We start from the raw sequence: 5,906 nt of genomic DNA, 5'->3' as shown, positions 1-5,906 counted from the left end.
AAAAAGTGTGGACGGATATCTATCTTATATATGGAATAATGGACATGTAATGATAACTACAATTTACTTCCTTATGGAGTACCATTTAGAAATAGCATCAAATTGTTTCACAGTCTCGCATGCAGCACGTCTTTCTATAAAACTTTCTGAAAGTTACTGATTATATGTTTCAAACTATAAGGTCGTCATCAGGTGTTTTAAAATTATAATTATAAATGAAGAAACTGCTGTGCTTCCATATTGTGGTTGTTGGTCGTTACTATGTGGTCCCTTCTATGCGCATGTATATACAAAGTGGCAGGTTGCTCTGCCCGCTGTGTTACACAGCATACTTGAGTGGAAATGACAAAGTATTCAAAGCTCAGATAATCTTTACCCTTCAAAATGTCCTACTCTACTCCATAATCAAAGCAAGTGGCCGATCCTTGTCCCCATGACAACTCTCTTCCCTAAGGCCTGCTGCAGAGAAGACTTGACAGCTACAGGACAACTTAGGAGACTCAGTCTGCAGCCACGTGCTCATGCTGGTTCCTCGCTTGCGGATTTTTATACCCTGAAGATGGAGGCGATACATTCCTCCAAAACGTAGGTTTACACAATATCTATACAGTGCCACATCCCAGAAGACGGCATTCTTCATGAGTGATGTTCATTACATACCAAGACACTATACAGAAAAAATAAGTAAAGTTATCCCTGTAACATACTTTCAGGGTTCCATATTTTCTAGACAATTGGCTCACAGATGGAAGTGAGGTTGTCAGCCTTATGCGCCAAGCTATCCCTGTTAACAGAATGTGGAGGCCCATAAGGTTGTGAGACATTAAGGCTCCCACATTTTCTAATCGGCTCATTGATAGCGGTGAGGTTGTCAGTCTTACGCACCGGCCGCACTTTACCCCCCACGAAAATTCCTTGTACTCATTTCTGTTAAGAGGCTGAGCTGAACCCAGAGCCATAGTGCATCTGGAAGAATTAGGTCAATTGAAAAAAAAAATAATGACCACATCGGGACTTGAACCCACAGCCTTCCAACTTGTAGCATAGTGCCTTAACCAACTATCCCACCACTACTAATATTAAACAGTAATGATTAATGTGTTTGCATTAAAACCCCTAACAAAATTGCAGTATACAATTAAATATGGTACAGAATTTCTGAAATCCTTAAAATATAAATGTACAATCAAAACTAATACAAAAGTGTCAGTTTCTATTAACTTGAATAGGCCTATGTTGTACATAAAGAATCTGCTAGTGACTCACCAATCTCAACTTCATTCCAAACTCCATGTTTGCCTCCTTCTTCCTGATGTTTCCTCTCTTCAATCATTTCCCTCTCAGAGCCCTGTATGTAAATTTTGTACGAGATTAGCAAGATGCAAATGCGCAGCCCAAAAATTACCAATTCAAAATTACCTTGAGATAGACTGAAATCCAAACTGATTACCCACCAATCACTGTATAAAAAATTACTGCACTGTAAAGTACTGACTACACTGTGTAGGATTTGACCATCTGACAACAGTGGTTTTGAAGAGTTCTGTCATCTGGGATATAATGCCCTGTAGTCTGTCAAAAGTCAACAGACATTTTGCAGAAACGTGTCGCCTCCATCTTCAGGGGTGAAGAATAAATCAAGCAAGAAACCAGTACTGGCAGACAGCAAAGCCAAGCTTCCTACCTGCTTTGTGCTGGCCTCAAAAGCATTTCTCCATAACAATCGTGATATGTTGTATCTAGTGGTGAATGACGAGGCGGCCACGAGATGGCATTCAAACCTTGCTTCAGAAATAGCGTGAGGGACCTGGAAAATGACTCTCGTGTACCAGGATAATAGGATATCCTAGGAGGTATTTTGGTGTGCCAATCGATTTTGGTTCATAAATTTTTCATACTTGCGGCAAGGAACCGGAACTGAATTCCAAGTCATAATAGCGATTTTATTCGCACTCGTTCATTCAATGTCGTCAATAAAAAAAGGATACCTTATCAAGAATGAATGCATATGAAGCCTAAATAGGAATTACAAACACACTAACTACGATATACCCAGTAATTAACAAACAATCGATTTTATATTACTTAAGCCATCCGGATTAATGAGATCGAAGTTTAAAGTATTCTCGCTGGTTTAGCCAAAAATTAGAATTCAAAAACATTTCCCCATAATAATCGTGATATTTATTACACTAGCTTTATGAGCTCAATGCTATTTCCTTTTACTAAGTAACTCTTTTGATTCTGACAGTTCCTGCTATTTCAGAATTACCTACCAGAGTGCACTACTACTGATGCAGGGGGGAGAGAAGACTGTTGCTAATAGTTACGCTCACTGCCACAAGATGGCATTACATATCAATTCCGGTGTGTGGGGTATCGCATAGCGATTTAACTTAAGAGAGAATTGTGAATTTCACAGCTAATGTAGGCGACCGGACGATATCAGCTGATGCAATACTTGGAGAGTAAACGTAACGAATATATTGAGAATTTTATACAGTCAGTAGATCGAAAATACGTAATGAAATTATCGCTTGTAGCACAAGTATTGCATCGTCTAAAAAAGTTTCTCTTCCTGTAACAAATTACATTTCTTTAATTACGTTCACGATAAGTTTTGGCTTCCTTTTTTTATTAATGAAATTAATGTGGAATGAACTGCGTTCAGATATATATCTCTATCGTATATTTCTTTCATATTTAATTTGTTTACGTAATGCATTTTCTCGCTGCTAAATGTTGTATCTGGTGGTGAATGACGAGGCGGCCACGAGATGGCATTCAAACCTTGCTTCAGAAATAACGCAAGGGACCTGGAAAATGTCTCTCGTGTACCAGGAAAATAGGATATCCTAGGAGGTATTTTGGTGTTCCAATTGATTTTGGTTCAGAAATTTTTCATACTTGCGGCAAGGAACCGGAACTGAATTCCAAGTCATAATAGCGATTTTATTCGCACTCGTTCATTCAATGTCGTCAATAAAAAAAGGATACCTTATCAAGAATGAATGCATATGAAGCCTAAATAGGAATTACAAACACACTAACTACGATATACCCAGTAATTAACAAACAATCGATTTTATATTACTTAAGCCATCCGGATTAATGAGATCGAAGTTTAAAGTATTCTCGCTGGTTTAGCCAAAATTAGAATTCAAAAACATTTCCCCATAATAATCGTGATATTTATTACACTAGCTTTATGAGCTCAATGCTATTTCCTTTTACTAAGTAACTCTTTTGATTCTGACAGTTCCTGCTATTTCAGAATTACCTACCAGAGTGCACTACTACTGATGCAAGGGGGAGAGAAGACTGTTGCTAATAGTTACGCTCACTGCCACAAGATGGCATTACATATCAATTCCGGTGTGTGGGGTATCGCATAGCGATTTAACTTAAGAGAGAATTGTGAATTTCACAGCTAATGTAGGCGACCGGACGATATCAGCTGATGCAATACTTGGAGAGTAAACGTAACGAATATATTGAGAATTTTATACAGTCAGTAGATCGAAAATACGTAATGAAATCATCGCTTGTAGCACAAGTATTGCATCGTCTAAAAAAGTTTCTCTTCCTGTAACAAATTACATTTCTTTAATTACGTTCACGATATGTTTTGGCTTCCTTTTTTTATTAATGAAATTAATGTGGAATGAACTGCGTTCAGATATATATCTCTATCGTATATTTCTTTCATATTTAATTTGTTTACGTAATGCATTTTCTCGCTGCTAAATGTTGTATCTGGTGGTGAATGACGAGGCGGCCACGAGATGGCATTCAAACCTTGCTTCAGAAATAACGCAAGGGACCTGGAAAATGTCTCTCGTGTACCAGGAAAATAGGATATCCTAGGAGGTATTTTGGTGTTCCAATTGATTTTGGTTCAGAAATTTTTCATACTTGCGGCAAGGAACCGGAACTGAATTCCAAGTCATAATAGCGATTTTATTCGCACTCGTTCATTCAATGTCGTCAATAAAAAAAGGATACCTTATCAAGAATGAATGCATATGAAGCCTAAATAGGAATTACAAACACACTAACTACGATATACCCAGTAATTAACAAACAATCGATTTTATATTACTTAAGCCATCCGGATTAATGAGATCGAAGTTTAAAGTATTCTCGCTGGTTTAGCCAAAATTAGAATTCAAAAACATTTCCCCATAATAATCGTGATATTTATTACACTAGCTTTATGAGCTCAATGCTATTTCCTTTTACTAAGTAACTCTTTTGATTCTGACAGTTCCTGCTATTTCAGAATTACCTACCAGAGTGCACTACTACTGATGCAAGGGGGAGAGAAGACTGTTGCTAATAGTTACGCTCACTGCCACAAGATGGCATTACATATCAATTCCGGTGTGTGGGGTATCGCATAGCGATTTAACTTAAGAGAGAATTGTGAATTTCACAGCTAATGTAGGCGACCGGACGATATCAGCTGATGCAATACTTGGAGAGTAAACGTAACGAATATATTGAGAATTTTATACAGTCAGTAGATCGAAAATACGTAATGAAATCATCGCTTGTAGCACAAGTATTGCATCGTCTAAAAAAGTTTCTCTTCCTATAACAAATTACATTTATTTAATTACGTTCACGATATGTTTTGGCTTCCTTTTTTTATTAATGAAATTAATGTGGAATGAACTGCGTTCAGATATATATCTCTATCGTATATTTCTTTCATATTTAATTTGTTTACGTAATGCATTTTCTCGCTGCTAAATGTTGTATCTGGTGGTGAATGACGAGGCGGCCACGAGATGGCATTCAAACCTTGCTTCAGAAATAACGCAAGGGACCTGGAAAATGTCTCTCGTGTACCAGGATAATAGGATATCGTAGGAGGTATTGTGGTGTTCCAAATGATTTTGGTTCAGAAACTTTTCATACTTGCGGCAAGGAACCGGAACTGTACTCAAAGTCATAATAGCCATTTTATTCATACTCGTTCATTCAGTATCGTCAATAAAAAAGGATACCTTATCAAGAATTAATGCATATGAAGCCTAAATAGGAATTACAAACACACTAACTACGATATACCCAGTAATTAACAAACAATCGATTTTATATTACTTAAGCCATCCGGATTAATGAGATCGAAGTTTAAAGAAACCTCCGTGTTTTATGTAAAAATTAGAATTCAAAAGCATTCCCCCACAATAATCGTGATATTTATTACACTAGTTTCAGGAGCTTAATTCTCTTTCTTTTTATTAAGTTAATCTTTCTTTGGTTTTGCTAGTTGCTGTTATTTCACGATTACATACCAGAGTGCACTACTATCGATGTTTGGGGGTGAGATGTATGTTGCTAATAGTTACAACACCTGCCACCAGACAGCACTACGTACAAATTCCGTGGGTTGGGCTGATGCATATCATGTCAATTTATAGAGGATTGCCGAGTTGAAACTCAATGCATCACCCACCTTCCGCAATTAAAATGTACTGCCATGTCGTGGCAGAGAGCGTAACTATTAGCAACTATTAGACTACTATTAGTAACTATTCCAACTCTCGCAAAGCATCGATAGTTGTGTACTCTGGTAGGTAATCCTGAAATAACACCAACTAATAGAATCAAAGAGTAACTTAATAGAAGGAAATAGCATTAAGCTCATGAAACTAGTGTACTAAATATCAAGATTATTATGGGGAAATGCTTTTGCATTCTAATCGTTACCCAGAACAGCAAGATTACTATAAACTTCGATCTCAGTAATCTGGATAACTTAAGATAAAACATATTGTGAATTATTTAGTGGGTAAATCGTAGTTAGTGCGTTTGTAATTCTTATTTAGGCTTCATATGCTTTCGTTATTGACATGGTATCCATTTTTATTGACGACATTCAATGAACGAGTGCGAAT

At 37.0% G+C, this 5,906-nt stretch overlaps 1 long non-coding RNA gene across 1 annotated transcript; it reads right to left on the bottom strand.

The window, feature by feature from the left end:
• Positions 1 to 567: 567 nt before the first annotated feature.
• Positions 568 to 5,193, bottom strand: LOC111861296. Its single transcript, XR_002842215.2, has 3 exons — positions 1,685 to 5,193; positions 1,267 to 1,348; positions 568 to 667 (listed from the first exon to the last, which is right to left on the bottom strand). It is a non-coding gene; the product is annotated as an uncharacterized LOC111861296 (long non-coding RNA).
• Positions 5,194 to 5,906: the final 713 nt, after the last annotated feature.

This window comes from Cryptotermes secundus, unplaced genomic scaffold, assembly GCF_002891405.2.
Source record: "Cryptotermes secundus unplaced genomic scaffold, Csec_1.0 scaffold158, whole genome shotgun sequence".
NCBI lineage: Eukaryota > Metazoa > Arthropoda > Insecta > Blattodea > Kalotermitidae > Cryptotermes > Cryptotermes secundus.
This window is presented reverse-complemented; position numbering and strand designations above follow the sequence as displayed.